The following is a 20,383-nucleotide window of genomic DNA, read 5'->3' as shown; positions in this document are numbered from 1 at the left end:
TAATTATGAGCAAAAAAGACATCGACAATATTTCCTACTTTTATATAAGGTCATCTTAATGCTAGCCCTGACCTGATTTCGTGAAACTAATCAAAGTTACTGAATTCCGCAACTCAAGATCTTACTAATCAAATAGCGCAAACAATCAGATTTTTGAAACACAGTCATTTGAGAATTCTCCGGTTTTGTAGTTGCATGTAATTGAACATTTGACTGAAATTAAAAAGATCGTAATACCTTAATCATTCGATGGCTCTAATGCTTGATTGCATTGCTCATTGTCGTTTGCTTTATATTAAGGGGCAAATACTTTATGCTCACTCACGACGACCAAAACGTGGGATCACTGGCAACTATAAGCATCGAACAAATCCAAAAGCTTAGTCAATTCACGAAAATGAATACAAAATTGTATTGAACCATAATTATTTGCCACATTCATAACTAACGCATGATTAAATATATTAAGAAAATATCAATGCAAGGAATGGGAGTAAACTTCATTAGACAGAAATCATACAACTATAAGACAAAATCGCCCGGAGTCAAATATTGAACGGGACTTTCAAATAAAAAGATATTCCCGTATTGAGAGAGCAAAAATTATACATCGAGTAAAAAATTCAATTTGTAAAATATCGTTAAAATTCTGTCTACCAAATTTACCTCGGAATGTTAAGATATATTACTTCAATCTTTTCTGCTGAAGGTCTAACTCTGTCAAAGTTTATTATATTAACCTCGACACTGAGATTACTAAAACACAAATTTCATTTTAAAACAAGGACAAAAAAGTCCTAAATGTAAAAATAGCAACCTAAAGTTGTTCTTTTATCATTTTCTCTATTTGTAGATAGAAACAATGTCCATTTGATTAATTTAATTTCGCCTCAAGTATTTAAGTGTTTTGTGTCAGTGACAGATAATGCACTTGAAATCTTACGTTTTAAAACTAAATTAGTTTCAGTACATCTCAATTAACAATTGCTTCGCTCCTGTGTTTTTTTGCCATACAATGTTCTTCTGATTTTAAATTATAGAAAGTAGATGTAAGTATTACAGGATTTTTATAACTGTAGTTGTGAGATTATTTATTTTTAGATATAACAAAAGACGAATGATATGCCAAAAGAGGTTTGCTTTAATGTTGAAAAAGAAGATTATATTATACTAATTTGAAGTGAAAAACTAGTATTACCTACAGTTTCAAAATATTCATTATCCGAATGGCCAACATCAAAATTAAATAAATTTAGCAATTTAACTATAAGTACACAAACGTATACCTGAGACTTGCACTCTTAAGTAATAGTAAACATATCTATCCAAATAAAGATGATATGGATAAATTTAATAAGTTGATTTTATGTCTTTCATGTCCGTCAGTTATGCGGCTCTCGATTTATTTAAGGCCTGGTCACTGCCGAGAATGAATTCAAGAACTGCATGATATGTACTTTTTATTATGTTTGTGATGTATTATGTATGTGTTATTGTATTTTCATTAAAAAGAAGATGTAGTATGATTGCCAATGAGACAGCTCTCTACATGAAACCAAAATGACACAGAAATTAACAACTATAGGTCATCGTACGGCCTTCAACAATGAGCAAAACCCATACCGCATAGTCAGTAATAAAAGGCCCCGAAATGACAATGTTAAACAATTCAATCGAGAAAACTAACGGCCTTATTTATGTAAAAAAAAAACTAAAAACAAATATGTAACACATAAACTAACGACAACCACTGAATTACAGACTCTTGACTTGGGACTGGCGCATACTTCAATAATGTGGCGCCATCAACATCGAGGTATACGTGTGCATAATTTCAATAAACTATCAAATTATTGAATTTCAAGAATTACAGCTATTCCTGTGGAAAAGTTTGTTAAAAAATAGTATGCCAACAATTATAAAACTTAAAGCAATACAAGTCCCCTAAATGTTATATGATAACATCAATCTTCCTTCGTTTTTCCTGCATTTTAGCAATTTGTGACAACGTACATGTACCTGACGACAGTGTGATATAAAACTCATTGTTGGATAGTTCAAGATAAGGTCGATAATTAGAAAACAGTTATTAAATCATTTCATAAAAAAGTAAAAGACCGACCATCCTAAAATTACATGCATTATCTCCCTTTGATACAGTGGTTTATTTAAATTTTTACCACGTGCAATGAATGGCATGCATTTTTAGATTTCTACGTCTAATTCATGAAAAAATGTATGTCTTAACAATTAAAACACCGTCATCGCCGTAGATATATGTTCCTTTCGTACTTGGCATGAGCAACAAAGTATAGTCGGAATGCTTTGAATAATTAAGCCCAAAAAGTTTTGCACATTGTGTGATGTCACAGGATAGAGTGACTATAATATGGACCAATGCCAAACAGCTCATACATATATCCATACGATCATATTATTTGTAAGTGTTATAATAATAAAGGAAGTAACAAAGCGATGTTTGTGTTGTTATTGTGCTTAAGTGAATTCTATTATCATTTATTCCACATCTTTTATATAGGTAATACTACAAGTCGTGGCGACAAGGTTAATTTACAATTACATACACTAAGGCCGTGTTCACATTGACCTAGACTCGGTGTTGTGTAAGTGTAACTCACACGTAAACTAAACAAAATTACGTTCCCATTGATAAAACTCAATGTTTACATGTAGTGTAAATCATGTTTTGTCTACATGCAGTCGGTACTCGATGTAGGCCTTGTTTAGATTAAGTGTACACAAAACTAGGCATTTAAACATTAGTTTCACCGTGCATATTTAAGGAAGAAACGATTTTTAAATAAAATTGATATTTATAGCAATTATTTAAGAAGTTCTTTACAGAAATATTTGTCTCAACTTGTTATATTTATTTGTTTTGTTTAGAAATAAAACTTAACGTAGCTTTATTAAGCCCTTATCAAGACCCAAAGCAGCATCATTGCTGAACACATAATTCATTTGAAAATTAAAGTCTTTCCGAATTGACTTAACTTGCACAGAAATATTTGCCACTGGTTTTTACTCAAACAACGATTCACTCATAAAATTACTTAAAAAGTGTGAGGTAAATGTATTGTTTTTCTAGTATCTCGGATCCGTGAAATTACAATTAAAAAGTTAAAAAAAACATTACCACCTCCCTTTGCCAAATACTTCTTGGAGAAGAAATACCATTTGAACAAACAGAAAAGATAGAAATATAGTGATCCCTAATATATCAATCCTTCTTCTTCGTCTGTAAGCACGCTGTTGCAGCCTACGTTTTCTAATGCTTAATCGAGACATCTTTAGTATCTTTAAACTACTGCAAATCATCAAAATGGCTTTCATAAAGAAGCAACCACTTAACTTCAAAAAAAAGGGGGGGGCGGTATTTTGTTTATTTATTTGAGTCAGAATTTTTCCGCGTAAACGTTTTATTCCGGTTTTTTTTTTTTCGATGCTGGTAATCATTTTTTTTTCTTCAACATTTAACACTATAATGTATGGGGAAACTCTTGATTCAGAATATTTTTTATCATCTGTAGGACCAGAATTGTTTTCTTTATCCAATTGGGGTTCGAAATATTTCCATCCCCCCTATTTAGAGTCAAATGGTCGTTCCCTTACTGCTAGAAAAGTTGTCCGAAAATGTTTCATTCGATTCTACGAAATGAACATTTAAATGACATAGAGTTTACAAATGTGAACAAATCTTATGTACAGGTAATTAAACAAGGTGTATAGATGTGAACAAATTTAATGTGAAACCAATGTCCAGTTCATTAAACTAATTGTAAACAAGTTTACTGTACATGGAATTTGGTGTGAACACGGCCTAAGTGTTTCATTCTAGATTTGAAGACAGACCATTTAATGGAAAACACAACGTTAATCATACTATATCCCCTATACTTGCCTTTTAATTTCCTTTCAACTTTAGCCGTGTTGATATTTCTTAAAATTGTAGTGATATTTTATTTGCAATTTCATAAAATCAATGAACGTAATATGGAGTTTCAATACTTTCCAATTATAAATTAATACTTTCAGAATAAGGCTTCGAATTATCTTGATCATATTCAATTAACAGTTTGCAAGTAATTTTGTTTTGGTTTTAATGTAATTACTGTAAAAGACTGCTACCATGGTTCTAGCTTTTATTACAACATGTCTGTACGGCTGTTTTGTCAAAATAGTGTAAATGTTTGGTTTATCTGATATTTGAGCCAATACGACTTTACGTGTCTTTCAGTATTATCAGCTGTTGACTCAACGAACGCGATGGATTATATTGCATATCTGTTTAAAAAGAAAACTCATCATAGATTTCAGGATTAAAATTGTGCAGGCCAGATATGCGTTTCGTCTTCAAAAGACTCATCAGTGATGCTCGAATAAAAAAACTTTAAAAGTTCATATAAAGTACGAAGTTAAAACTAAATGAAATTTGTTGTTAAAAGTACAACATAGATTAACATCATAAACAGATGATTTAAAACCGTCTATAAAATATTCATCTTTAATTGCATTGTGTCGTGTTATGCAATAGTACATACAACGTTTATTATACTCTGCAATCTATTCATAAAAATGACAGCTCTGTCATGTTTATTTTTTATATTAAAAATACAAAAGAAAATGTTGAATTTGCTAACGGAAAAACGATTAGTTTAGATAGATTAACTGCTGTTAAAAATTGAATTAAATTTCCTGTGTAAATTGTCGGTTGAAAAGATTTGTAGTTGGTTCATACTTGATGACTCCAACTAATTGATTGGTTTTACTGATATTGCTGTTATTTAGCATATTTTAAAATCTACGTTTAATAACTGTTTTCTGGTATATTTTCAAGGCAGAATCTAATACATGTACGTGAAAAATTCAAATTGAGCCTGTATCTCCAGAAGGTACTACTTTTTTTGAGAGGATTAACATCTGCTATGGAAATCTCAAAGAACTTTATATTAAACATTTTGTTTTACTTGAAAATGAAATTGAAACGTATCTTGTAAACACTAATTTGAATGTTCATCATGCTAATATAACACTAAACAATATCAAGTCAGTACATAAAAATAATAAAGACATCGTTCAGACTACTGCATTTCTAACTGAACAATTTATGTTCTGTTCAATCGTAATCCATTTCTTGACACTTCAAAATATACAAAATGACAAGTCGTCTTAAGAAAACTGTTTTTATCAAACTGGAATCCCAGAATATGTATTAATACGAAATTAACAGTGTTTCATGATTATGTTTCCTGTTTAAGGAAATCTACTTCAAATATCCTGACAATTTCACATGTTTTGTATTAAAACTGCGTCATGTGTTGTCGAAATGTCTAATTTTTCTGATTAGTATTTATAATATTGATTTAATCAATATGGCTATCGAACACAATTATTCTACATATTAGTGACAATAAACTTGACAATAAAACAAACTTACAGTGATCAGATTTCTTCTGTTTTGTATCTGAAAAATAAAATAGAAAACACCCATGTAATATCTGGACCTAATTTAACATTTATTAATTTTGGTGACATTTGTATCAGACTGAAATAATTTGTCATTAAGGAACAACCTATTCTCCTAAAAAATGTTAACACGATAAAAATAGATATATAATATCAAATCAATAGTGTTTGATATATGAAAATATACTGTTTGTTCGAATACTGCTATTTTTAATATAATATGCATTTCATTTTACACTTAAACGCATATACCGATTTACGCTTTTTAAGTATGAACCTCGTTTGTGCTTTTATCTTTTGCGTTAATCTTACATAGGTTTTTACAAATCTTGATGTTTGGAATATATTTATATCTTATAAAGTAGTAAAAAAGAGTGCAACAAAAATATCGAAACTCAAGATAAATTCTAACAGGAGGAAGTTCATATAAGCTAAAAAAAATAATATAACGGTAAACTTTATCAACCAATAGTACAAATGAAAAAAAAACCTTCAAATTCCTGACTTAATCTAAGGAAAGCTGAGTCTGCATTGACATTAGTAACATAACCTTTATAAAAGTTTTTGTAAAAAAATAAAATGCAATGTTACAATAGCGAGGTTATTTTGTATAACAATTTTGAAATTACTGCAAATCATTGCCTGTAATTTAAGAAGGGGAATACAAGCCTACATGCAATGACGGTTTATCAACAAGCTATAAGTAATCTCCAAGAAACCTCCCGTTGAGTTCCTTTTCGCAAGCACTATATTTGTCTATATTAAAGTTCTGAGAATCATGTTATTTTGTAGAAATACTACAGTATATACATTCTGTTAACATTTACCCGTGTAATCTGATAAATCACCTTTCTACTATACATGTTCGTGTTCCTCTAAGATATATGACCATAACAAATCTTATTTTTTAAGATAAAGACCCTTTAATTAAGAAGCATAATTCCATCATCAAAAATCTAGATGAACAAGCGTTGCGTGATGAATTGGGATCCTCTTTATTTGTCATTGTCGTAGTCACATTAATAGTTAACGTCAAGCGTAGTTCCACAAATGTCATTTAGAAGCTGTCGAGGTTAAAAGGGGGTTTATAAATCCATAAATAACTCATGCACCATTTAAGCGTCTAGATTATAATACAGTTTTATTTATTTCATTTTGAAATAGACCATCATGGATGACATTTTATGAGAAATTTGAAGTTTTGTAGCGGTACAGGATTTTTTTTAATCAATGTCGTCTAAAAGAAAACGCAACAACTACCGAGTGCAAATGTATGATGGTATTGTATATTTCATTTAGTACATACGTTATCAATATTCTTTTCTATAAGCATACAATGAATATGATTCAGCATGGGAAATAAACGCTGATACTCAATTCAAGCCATTGTAAAACAAAAATAAGCAACGGTTAGTATTGTTATATTTCAATACCAATTTTCCTATTATTAACTGACTGTTACCAGCTTTGAGACTAAAACAGCAAATTTGATGTAAGTTAACTTATACTACGGCAGTGGAAATGTATAAAAATATATTGGACATTTTGTGTATTTGTTATTTGGACTGTTCACAATGCTCTCAAGGTAAAACAAGTCACAGAAGAGAGGATTAAAAAAAAAACGAAAGATACCAAAGGGACAGTTAAACTCATAAATCTAACAAACTGACAACGCCATGGCTAAAAATGAAAAAGACAAACAAACAACATCACACATGACACAACATAGAAAACTAAAGAATAAACAACACGAACCCCACCAAAAAACTAGGGGTGATCTCAGGTGCTTCAGAAGGGTAAGCAGATCCTTCTCCACATGTGGCACCCGTCGTGTTGCTTATGTGATAACTAATCCGGAAATAGTATAATTCGGTAGGTCACATTCATGAAAGGGAAGAGGATTATAGTTACGACGTAAGGAACATATCCGATATCATTTGTGAAACGGTTATTCCATAACGGTCAACCAACTCGTGATGGCGTCCGTAAAATTTACGAAGGGATGATTTCAACTTCACCATTTGGAACTCTTGGTTAAATAGCTTCCTTGTCAGCAGCAACCCTCTATCAAGAAAATCATGATAGGAAATGCAATCACGGGAATATCGTATCAATTGGGAGATGTATACCCCGTATGCAGGTGCTGCTGGAATGTTGCTACTTAGAAATGGAGAGTTCACAATTGGAAAGCTGAAATCATCTCTTTTGTCGTAAAGTTTTGTTTTCAAATGTATCATTCTGAGACGTATTCAGATGGATTCATAATATTGTTTACATATTTTGATCGTAATCTGCCTTGTATGTCTATCATCGGTTTGTTACCCTTTTCTGATTTAAACTTTTCAACAATAACTAAGAATTTCTTGATTTCCTTCGTCGATATCAGTTGTGTCGAAGTTCTCTTATATTTGATGCGTTTCCCTCAGTTTTAGTTTGTAACTCGGATTAGTTTTTTCTCTATCGATTTATGAATTTCGAACAGCGGTATACTACTGTTGCCTTTATTTACCACGGGTACGTTATTGGCTTTCAGTTTGGTCATTGAAAAACAACTGTTGACACACATACTTCTATTTGAAACTTTGTACATGTAATTGTTTTTTGTACCCTTTCCTCTGTATACAGCATGTATTTCCGGGAAAACCCAAATTGAGGTATTTGTTTGAAAGTCAAATACAACCAACATCGGAACCAACAGAAACAAAAAACAATTACTATCAAAATTTAATATTTGACCATGTCTGTATATAAAAAAGAAAGAGAGCAAAAAAGCAAAAATACCGAACTCCAAGGAGAATTCAAGACGGAAAGTCCTTTACAGGTGGGAAAACAGAAGCGCAAACACATGAAATGAATGGAAAACAACTGTCATATTCCTGACAGAAATTCCCTCATGTAGAAAATGGTTTGTTGAATCAGAGTTTATAGCTAGGTTAACCTCTAACTTGCATGCCAGTCGCATATAATATATTATATAAACAACAATGTGTGAGGAAATCAAGTAGTCATAAAAGACAAAATTGTAAAACAAAATGGGGTACAACAGTCAACATTGCATTAAAATCTTAATCACTATAAAAAAAAAACATTCAAAAAAGAAAAACTAAATGGCATATAGACCAAGTTCATTTGCAAAAGTTTTAGACAAGAATACATGGCACAGTTACACAATGGCGGGATATATTAACACTATAACACGTAATTAAGATGATAAGCATCGCCAGTAGCTAGAATCAATACTTCCAAGACCATCATGCATTTTTTGTGAAGTTGATACGGAATATTTATAAAAAAAGGTCTAGGTATCTTCCAATGAATATTTTTAGAAACGGACGAACCGTTCATTTACATACCCCTAGTTCATCAACTTTCTTGTCGGATACTGGTTACGTTTTATAAAGTCTAAGTAGCAGCTGCAATCGACAGAAACAACAACCTAACACATAACTAGGTTAATAACATAAACGTTTGCCAAAGGCTTATAGATACCAGGTTATACCGGCGAACACCATCTGTTCATCATGATAAACGAGAAAGACCTAGTGAATATAGATATGGTTAACGGAATAACCTTTCGTCATAATTGACAAGTACCTTGTAATATTCATATCTTAAAATATCTAGCTTCTTTGTTGCCTAATTGCACATAAATAAGAAACAAATTCAATACGACCGAAATGTTATACAATTGTTTAGTTTTAATCCACCATTTTCTACATTTGAAAATGCCTGTACCAAGTCAGGAATATGACAGTTCTTGTCCATTCTTTTTTTATGCGTTTTGTTATTTGATTTTGCCATGTGATTATGGACTTTTCGAATTGATTTTCCTCTGAGTTCAGTTTTTTTGTGATTTTACTTTTTAGTATGTTAACTATTTTAGATATAGCTCTTCTTCGTATCAGTATATCAGTGTTTTTTTTCAATATTTCAAGTACAAATTGAATCAAAGTTACAAACTAATGTTCACTTTTTTTTACCGAAACAACAATTTTCACTTAGTATGATCAGTTTATCTTCACATGAACATTGCTGTAAATACGATAGATTTTATTTGGTGTTATAAAATCGACACCAAAATACATATTTAATAATAGAATATCATTTCCTATCTTGGTGAAGGGAGGCTTTTAAGAGTGCCAACGAAATTGCAAGTATAAATGTAAGTATTATAAACACAAAAACGCTAACAATTCTATTGTTAAATTAGAGAGCTAAAATTTCAAATAATCTGAAAGTGTCATTATAGTTGAGATGTTCAGATGTTATATATCTTTTTAACACATATAAAAAGCAGAAATTATTTTCAAAATGAGTCGTCAAGACACACAACAAGAAAGCGAGAAAATGTTTTGATACCTATTTTTTTTATATTTGATTCAATCAGCACTCAATTAGTTTTGATTTCTGAACAAGGATGTTCTTGTCTTTATAATACTCATACGCACTGGTTGCTTAAATTCATAGTGTATGTGTAAACCCGTATCACATCTTTGTACAACAGTTCTACCATAGCGGTAAGTTTTTAAGTATCAACATATACCTCAAATAGATGTGTTTCTAAACCTAATAATATTGCACCAGTGAAAACATATTTGCATTGATTTATTTCTTACATGGACCCTTTACTCAAATAAACTTGTTTTATGTTTCTTTTTAGAAAATAACTTTAGCGTCCTCTAATGATTGTATTTCATTATTCAAAATAAATTCAAACCATTCTTCAAAATGTTTATTATATTAGAAGTACCTAAATTTTTTTTTTATCTTATTGTCATAATATTGAGGCATTGTGATGATGCAAGCAGTCGCCCAATCTTATGTGAATTTATTTGTTTTAAAACACAAATCGTCATTGAAGTATTCGGCAGATTTCAAGTCAATTACTTTATATCCACATCGGAGTCATGTCTATTAATTGCAGTCTGTGTATTCATGTTTTACAACATTATTATATCATCTCAATTATATCTCCAATAGTGTAAATATTTATATAATTACCACTGAGAATAATATAACTTGATTTTCATTTGATATCCAACTGTTTTACACCTCATCTTATCAATAGAGAATGACAAGATAATTACATACTAATAACTTTATAATTAATAGAAAATAACATGGTTTTTATATAAAAGAAAATAAGAATTAAACCTCTTTTATAAGTTTTCCTGTAGATAACAGAAGAGCTTATTCAATGAAACTTAATGATTTACAAACCAATACTACTAACATTATAAACACAAAACAGGGTAGACAGATAAAAGTGCGGTACTGTATTTTGAATCTTTAACACACTTTAGTTAAATTTACACCAAAATGCACCAACCCATTATCCGTCTTAGCTTGACATTTAGGGATATACTTTCCATTACTAATGAATCATATATAAGTTTAACTGATCGAATTTGTGTCAGTCGTTAATGCATCTAATCAAACTGATATAAGCTTGATCGGTTTTGGATTATCGACAGGGAACAACCAGTACCAGTTGGGAATTAAAGGCAGACAGAATTCAACTGAATTACACTGTGCATTGTCTAAGGTTCTTAGTTGCAAATGAGAAGAAAAGTTTTATAATTGTGAAATGACACAATCAATATGTACGATGGTAATAGTAATCATTGTCATAGTCAATTTTGGTCAAATATAGAAAGGTATAATTAAGATTTAGTTCAGTATGAAAGGTAAAAAGATAAAAATTGCCGAAAAGAAAAGGTTGAAGGAATAACATATTCATTTATTTTTCCAAAATTTCAGTGAAAAGGTAATGGTCCCAATACCAAACATCTTAAGTTAACAACTTGAATCACATTCATCATAAGAGAACTTAAAAAAGACGTCTTCATGGAACCGAATATGAAAATGAATTACTATGTTACGAGAGTATTTGTACAACTTTAGTTATGTTCCTTTTCAAATAAACAAAAACACAATCAACAATATTAATAACAATATCGAAAGTTTTATTATCAAACGTGTGTTACGCACACGCCTCTTTCTTTATCCCCTCCGCCATATGACACACAACTTTCTTTTTTAATGTGATACAAACAAATCTGCAGTTATGTTTGTTTTCCGATAGATTAGTTCACTGTTAAAGAATATGTCGTCAGTCGTATGTTTCCTTGATCTTTTTATCCTATTTTGGATTGCACTGTTGTTTTACATAATTTAAGAGACGTTAAAAGTTTGATGCAGTGAAAAATAATGACCAACGTGATTTGTTCCCTCACGGTTGATAATAATTAAGTTACTTCAGGGGATCGATATTTGCATGCTTTAACCTGCATAGCTAATACAATACTTATCCAAGCACATTGAATGTACAATGAAGTGACAGCAGCAACACCGCCATACTTAAAGTCAGCACTCGACCGTTGATGTTGAAATAAATGTTGCAAGTTTCTTAGGATTCTTAAGTTAAGAAATATAATCGATAACCTGGTATTATTTATTAATGCACTAATTAGGTATCATCAGTACTTGCAAGATTTCTTTTAACTATTTAGGAGTTTTGGTTTATGGTTATTTCCTTGCATGCAGTAAACACTATCATTATGATTTCTTAACATTTAGAATACATTATCCATTTTTACTTTAGTGAGACAATTGTAAAAAGGGGTTCAATCGTTAAAAGATTATAGTGTCTGTGTTAAATTTGTCTATCTAGACACATAAACTTTTGATTACAAAAAAATGTTTCAGCAATAATGATTGGTCAATTATTTTGATTGGAAATCTAAAATATTTAAACTGCAGATGTTCTGTTTTCAAAACGGTCTCTGTTATCTCACGAGAGTTCAAACATACTATATTTAAAAAAATAAAAATGACGTGTTATTAATATAAAGTGTCCGAAGCGCTTTTCTAGATTTACCCTCACCGGGAACGCTCAAAGCCGAGTATGTGAAAGCCAAGGATGTATAAAAACTGAAAGATTTGAAGACCTATATGACCAAAAGTACATAAACAAAAGCCAAATTCATCACCTTTTCCAAAATTGCATTCTAAATATATAGTTTTAATGAAAAATAAAAAAGAACCCAGATGAATGCACATTAAGTTATTTTTTATAACGCAGACAAACAATATTAGTTGACTTATAAACAACCAACTATTGTCATATCACATTTACTTTTACAATGTCTTATCAGGAGGTATAAAACAAGAGGTGGCATTATTCTTTAACGTCATGTTCCGCTAGATATCCATCCATAGAACTTGAATTATGGATATCGCAGACAATTCTGCTTAGTGTCACTATTTCGTCAATCAAGAAGTGGTTGTCTTGAACTTACACGACATATTCATAATTATCATGAATTTCCTGACCAATGCAATTAAATCTTTCTTTCACTTTAAGACGTAGACCAACGAAAGTTTACATGCTTACAATAAAGGTAACAAAATCAAAATTAAGTGACTGTCTGAAAATCCTTTATACGGTTCAATCTTAACAGGAGGCATAAAAAAAGAGGTGTCGTATTCCTTTAACTTCATGTTCCGCTAGATATCCATCCATAGAACTTGAATCATGGATATCGCAGATAGTTCTGCTTAAGGCAACTATTTCGTCAATCAAGAAGTGGTTGTCCTAAACTCACACGACATATTCATAATTATCATGAATTTCCTGACCAATGCAATTAAATCATTCTTTAACTTTAAGACGGAGACCAATGAAAGTTTACATGCTTAATAAAGGTATCAAATCAAAATTAATTGACTGTCTGAGGACGAAGATATATGGAACACCATATCTTCCGACAGGAACAAGGCTTATGAAGTATATCACTTACTCCGTCTACAAGTGGGTGTACACACGTGAAGAAATAATAAATTATCAATTCATAGTAAAAGTCAGAGCCTGAAACATTACGACTGATGATATATGTGCTGGAATACTGCGTAGAATGTTGGACAATATGAAACTACTATTGGTAAATTGACAGCTCATATATACCAGGATTTACACTTTATACGTCAAACGCGCGAGCTATTGTAAAATGTTTAACTGTTTAAGCTTGTGTGATAACGTTGCTAAGCATAAATATTTAGTCTCACGCCTAGAAAAGTGACAGGAATTCGTGTATTATTATTTAGAGGACTTTGGTCACATGCTTAATTATAGTAGATATGTATATACTAGTATCGTATATTGGTGCAAAGGGACTGTTTTATTTTAGGCGCTGATAAACTATGCTTTCTACAAAACAAAAAAAGCGAGTTTTGCAAATGTGTATGAAATAAGAAAAGAAAGACGAAACTGGCCTTGCTAATATAAAATGGCAGAAGATACCGAAAGATGACTTAAGACCTTAAGCCGAAGATTCGAAATAGACAGCTCAGTGTCACATAAAAAAAACAAAAAAACAAAATCTTTAAATCAAAACAAATCTTAACATAACGGTGTTTTGGAGGAAAACGCGTAATTATTTCACCAGCCGTACCAGTTGCATTGCTCATGGAAAGAAACACTAAAATTCACTTTTGGACGTTCACGATGTTGGAAACCTTTAAAATGGACATACAAATACGTAATTTGAATATCAAGATGCATGTTTTTGGTTAAAGAAGTAACAAATATTATGCACTTGACATGTTGGTTCATCTTAAATTATCAATGGGTTGTATTCGTTAAATGTCTTTAATTTCAACCAAAACTTGGTGTATACAAAACCTTGACATGCAAAACTTGTTGAACGATATTCTCAATATATTTCATAAACAGTTATATAAAATAGTTATATATGATTATATAATATTACGTATAAATAGTAATCAAATTAGTTAATTTGCCGATATTATTTTTATTCATCCATATTAATATATAATTTCTAATTCCCAAGGGCTAATTTCGTACTGATGATATAAATCTATTATAGACTAGATTTGAACAAATTGACATAAATCAGTTGTGATTACTGTACATATAATCGAAAAAACATAAGTTGAATAATGCACAAATATTTAGCACATTTTTCAACTATATCCTTTTTACTGTTTTGTTTTTGGATTGCTTAACGATGCAAACAAATGTAATTGATGTAAACGTACCTACAAATCATTGTTTTTCATACATAAAATGTAGTAAGGACACTTCAATTTTTGTAAATAACAAATAAGTTATCGTCCGTCCAACCTCTGTCTAAATTTTAAATAAATATGTACATAATTGACATATTGCGAGAGTAACACAAATAAATTAAAAAAATGAAATAATACCTGTTGTGAAAAAAGCAACCCCCCCCCCGAAAAAAAAAATATAAAATAAAAATAAAACATTGTTGTCGGAATAGTGGTGTAAGGGACGTCAGTTCTAGTGTTCATATATGCTGGTTAGCTACATTTACTTGACGGTTCTCAAAAACTTTGAATAATTAATTGACAAGCCAGACATTGATAGCAATAACTTTTATTTTTGATTCATCTTCATTGTCAAACATATAGTAACCATAAAGGTAGAGAAAAGTTCTAGCTTTTTAACGAAAATGATAAACACTTTTATACCATAACAAATAATTCTTAATTAAAGATGTATTTTCTTCCTTCCCACACAATAAGTATTCTTGGCGATAATGAATTCAACAGATTTTTTTTCACTTCAATACTAATTATACTCTCTGTTTTTGTTTTTTGATATTTAAACTATAACGGCAAGATGTGTGGAAAATTATCACAGGCCTTTAATCATACACCAAGGCATTTCCATGACACTTTTAATTAATTTAAATGTTTTTATTTGGTACTCAACAGAAATATCTCTTTGATTTCAATATTGAAATAATTTCTGAATGAACAAATGGTAAATTATGGAATAGAACTATTTGAATTCTCTGTCAATAAAGACATAATGCATACCAGGGTACATTCAAAGAATTTATATAAATCAATGGATATCATTATTTCAGATTTGTTAATCTTAGCTGATTATTTGTGAAAAAATTGTGAAATAAATGTTTGATGATGTTTGCCGATATATTGTTTTACAGAATTTGCAATTAAGCTGTTATGGTTTTAAAGGTCAGTGTTGTGTGAAATTTCGCTTTTTAGAAGGAATTTATGTGAATCAAATTTATTAAAAAACCATTATTGTTAAAATGTGTTTTTGAATTAAAAAAAAAAAGTACAAGTTATAGGTAGAAGTGTATAAATGTACATGCACGTGATCAATCATGCATAACGATGATGTAACGATCAGAAAATATAATGTATCTATATGAAACGGCATAATCAGACAAACCAAATTGCAAATTAAACAATATAAAAAGGGGCGCGTGTTTCGTCTCCAAAAGACTCATCACTTACGCTAGAATACAAAAAAGATTAAAATACTAAATAGAGTAAGACGTTGAAGAGTATGCGTAATTTTGACCTGGTTTACAAAACACCCGAAGTTAAACCACCATTTAAAGTAGTTTATGTTTTATTGAATTACATTAATCTATAATCTCTAACGTAACAACATTTCATTTCAGCATATAATGACGATTCCTTATATTTACTACTATCATGTTGCAAAAAAGGGTGACGTTTGCCTATGCGATATGTGTAAAAACATGCTAAGCACAATATGATACCAGTTTATATAGTATCTATATGACAAAAAAACTGTCAATTCATCATATTGTATTTGTCTGTTTTTCATGATAGAATAAATATTTCACCAGTAAACCAGAAGAGGACTTGATTACTTCGGATCTGTGAAGATTATCAACTTTGCTTCAAACACTATGAAGTTGTTGGTTAGTCCGGATTACAGCTAGTATAAGGGAGATTCAACGTATTTAATGAAGCAAAAAAAAAAAATAAAACCGTGAAATGCTATGTTTTGAAGATCCAAGTGAAACAGTCCGAATGAGGCCGATAAAAAGTAGTATCTGATCAGAATAGGAACTTTAATGTTGTTGCACCATGATTATAGGAAGAGAGACAAAATTGGCAAACTGTGAGTCCCGATACCAAAAGATACTTCTTTTTCCAGTGATAGTCTTAATTCCCGTATGTCATAGCGGTCAACTGCCGTGCAAAGTTAACGATATAAATTTGGCTTATTTTTTTACGTATCATTTGGTCATATAACTCCCAAAGTTTCTACGTTTATGGCTTTCAATTGTTTGGGTTTGAGTGATTCAAAAAAGTTAAACAAAATGTGCTTTGGACACACGGAAGTTATAAAGTGTTTATTTCGTTTGACCCATTTTGCAGCAACTAACTTTTTGTTTTTGATTCCGTCCTGAGTATTTCAAATGTCTTCTATTGACCGTTAGGAAGCTTACAATCAACAATCAATCCTTATACGTTTTGCTTATATAGATATTTGACGGGACACGTGTTGCTCACTTTATCCATCAACTAACTTATTTAGTTTCAAATCAAAATGCCTGAACAGACTCAGGAATATGACAGTTGTTTTCCATTCGTACTGTTGGTTGATATAGTTTTTGGCAGGTTTTATGAACTTTCCTTATTTACGATTTACTTTGGAGTTTGATATTTTTGTTAATGAATTTTCGAATTTTCGTTCATTTATATGTTTGTTTAACCAAAATGAGTTCGTAGCTTTTTTTAAAAGGGATCATACAATGTACCAATCAGGAACACCAACTTTATTTTCATTCAAAGTGAGTATTAGTACTTTTATAATCCCGATGGTCATAAGAGTTTGCTTTCTTAGTGTAGTGAATCAGACTCGGATTTCTCTTGAACTGAATTTTAATGTGCGTATTGTTATGCGTTTACTTTTCTGCATTGGCTAGAGGTATAGGGGGAGGGTTGAGATCTCACAAACATGTTTAACCCCGCCGCATTTTTGCGCCTGTCCTAAGTCAGGAGCCTCTGACCTTTGTTAGTCTTGTATTATTTTAACTTTTAGTTTCTTGTGTACAATTGGAGTTTAGTATGGCGTTCATTATCACTGAACTAGTATATATTTGTTTAGGGGCCAGCTGAAGGACGCCTCCGGGTGCGGGAATTTCTCGTTGCATTGAAGACCTGTTGGTGACCTTCTGCTGTTGTCTGCTTTATGGTTGGGTTGTTGTCTCTTTGGCACATTCCCTATTTCCATTCTCAATTTTATGCAATGAGTAAGTATGAGTTCTATAGAAAATAACCAAACAAATCATTTTTTTTCGCATACTAGCATTTGTATATATTATTAATTAGAAACATCGAATCTTTTTCGACTTTCAAAAATATAATAGAAAGAAAACATGTAAGTATTAAAAAGGGAAATTATTTTTGCCAGAGGAGAGATACCTCACAGTTCTGAACTCCATTTTCAAAAAATCGTAAAAACAGATGTGGAACACAATTGTATCGCATGCAAAATACTTTAAATTGTTCTTAAACAACTTCAACGTAAAATCAGTTTCTAATCAGGAAATTCAGTATATTTTATTGTTTTACTAACGGGGGGTTGCATTATATCGTTTTACGTGAATATAAGTACGGACCGTTTGTCAAATTTATAAACTAGAATGCCTTTGTTTTTATTGTGCTAGTACTGAAAACTACAATTATATGTAAATATGTATGTTGTTGCCAGCCATATCAAACACGAGTATCAGTAAGAAAATCTGAGCACTCTACATTAAATTATCGCAAATTAGAAGATTTGTGCAATTTAGATTGTAATCTTGTCATAACTGATGTAATGTAAATGTGAAACCCATGATCCATTATATATATTTATCATTCATATCAACTGTTTTATTCATACAATTCTCTATAGTATTTAACGACTTCAAAAGAGTCACAGAAATTCTTACACATCTTTGATTTAGACAGTTAATGTTTAGAATTTGAGATAATCAAACATAAGTCATGACATAACGGGAAAATTTGATTTTTAATTTTATGATTCGTACAATTTTTCTCTATCATCACACGAACTGACGATGAAATGTGTGAATAAAATGTTATCTGTAAAGTATTCCAAAATGTATAACACCTTTGTTTATATATAAAATTGAGAATGGAAATGGGGAATGTGTCAAAGAGACAACAACCCAACCATAGAAAAAACAACAGCAGAAGGTGTCCAACAGGTCTTCAATGTAGCGAGAAATTCCCGCACCCGGAGGCGTCCTTCAGCTGGCCCCTAAACAAATATATACTTGTTCAGTGATAATGAACGCCATACTAATTTCAAAATTGTACACAAGAAACTAAAATTAAAATAATACAAGACTAACAAAGGCCAGAGGCTCCTGACTTAAGACAGGCGCAAAAATGCTGCGGGGTTAAACATGTTTATGGGATCTCAACCCTCCCCTTATACCTCTAGCCAATGTAGAAAAGTAAACGCATAATAATATAAATGTTTTGAATCAAAAGAGTAAAAACACACATCAATTTTCTAATTTAGTGAAGTGATAGATGTCTTACAGTTGCAAATATTTACATTTCTTATGATGAATATGTGTCAAATCAAAACATTTTTAACTCCGAAAATGTATGTTAAGTTCGGGTAGGGGAATAGGTAGTAAAAGGAATAAATGTGAGTTATTCTTGAAGAATGGAAAGTGACACAAGAAAGACTGAAAAATGACACCGAAAATGCATAAACCATGATTACATAAGATGTATATATGATTATCTCACTTTTTGGTATGTCAAAGCTGTTTCATGGATTGTTAATTGAAAATATTTTTTATAAAACAGACTTGAACGCATTATTTTCCTGTGGTTTTAATGAATAGTTGTATAATTTGCCTTCATACGTATACCCTTTCTTCTTATTGTATGTCTTTACGTATAACTGTAACCAACAATATATTAGTTATATGTTGTCATTTCTGGCAATTAATCGTACAATATAACGACCTCATTTTTTTTTATTTCAAAGCTAGTAAATATAACGTATACTTCGTAAATAAGTATATAAGCTAGCTTGACAAAACATGCATGTGCAATTGCGATAGTTATAAAACAAATCATGTTCAAAACCCGGAGAGTTCTACATATTATTAATATATTATACACATCTACTACATATGTTGTCTTTGCATTTGAGAGTACTTAAGCAATTTCAAATTCATATTTTTTTCTTTATTGCTGCTGTTTTGAACTTTCTGATAAAACACATGAACATGCGATTTACTTACTATGTGTTTAATCTTAAAATGTGTTCAGTCTATTATTAAAAAAAACTGTTAAAACTTACATTTAGTTTTCAGTAACTTTTTCACAAACAAAGTGAATAATATTTATACATAACAGTTAATCTTTAATAAAAGTGACCTACCTGTATATTTGACGATGCTGAGGATTTTGGTTTAATGGTTTTGTCCAGTAATCTGTAATGCTATCATCAATAGTACTAATTGCTGCTTTGTTTTCTAATGACTGGTTTGTTGATGACCATTTAATAGCTTCCTTTACTTCAGATATTGTTGATAAAACGTGTCAAAAGTATATACAGTCTGATAAATATATAAAAAATACTTAGAAAAACTATCTGTATATCACTAGTATACTTATATCTAAACGAATTAATCAGTTAAAATATATGATACAATAATCAATTTCTTTAGCTTGAAACCGTGTCTTTACATGATACATGCAGTTTAGCTTCTGTTAAATGGCAAATTTCAACACTGGGCTAGAAAATAATCGTAGGAGTTTACTAGTGATCAATATGTAGTGAGAACAACCAATAGCTATCGGTATTTGAAGAAAAATTAGTATGTAGACAGATTGCCGAATAAATATCGATAATCTGCTAAGAAAATAATATACATTAGTATATACAAATATTACGCTACATTTGACTAGAAATATAAATGCCGTTTAGATGTGCAACATAATGTCATTTACATTCCTGTAAATGTGGGAAACTATGAATTTAGTGAAATCGTATTAATAGGTGGTTTTATTTTTCAGTTAAGTC

General features: G+C 30.7%; 1 protein-coding gene across 1 annotated transcript in view; it reads right to left on the bottom strand.

Annotated features, from left to right (window-relative positions):
- The window catches only part of LOC143045419 (allatostatin-A receptor-like), a 57,839-nt gene extending 37,766 nt beyond the window's left edge, over positions 1–20,073 (bottom strand). Inside the window, exons 1-2 of the mRNA XM_076217905.1 lie at positions 19,739–20,073; positions 5,459–5,485 (exon numbers count right to left, since the gene is read on the bottom strand). The gene's annotated coding sequence lies outside the window, so the exon portion shown is untranslated. The remainder of the gene's footprint in view (positions 1–5,458; positions 5,486–19,738) is intronic.
- Between the last annotated feature and the right edge of the window lie 310 nt (positions 20,074–20,383).

This window comes from Mytilus galloprovincialis, chromosome 9 (genome assembly GCF_965363235.1).
Source record: "Mytilus galloprovincialis chromosome 9, xbMytGall1.hap1.1, whole genome shotgun sequence".
Taxonomy (NCBI): domain Eukaryota; kingdom Metazoa; phylum Mollusca; class Bivalvia; order Mytilida; family Mytilidae; genus Mytilus; species Mytilus galloprovincialis.
This window is presented reverse-complemented; position numbering and strand designations above follow the sequence as displayed.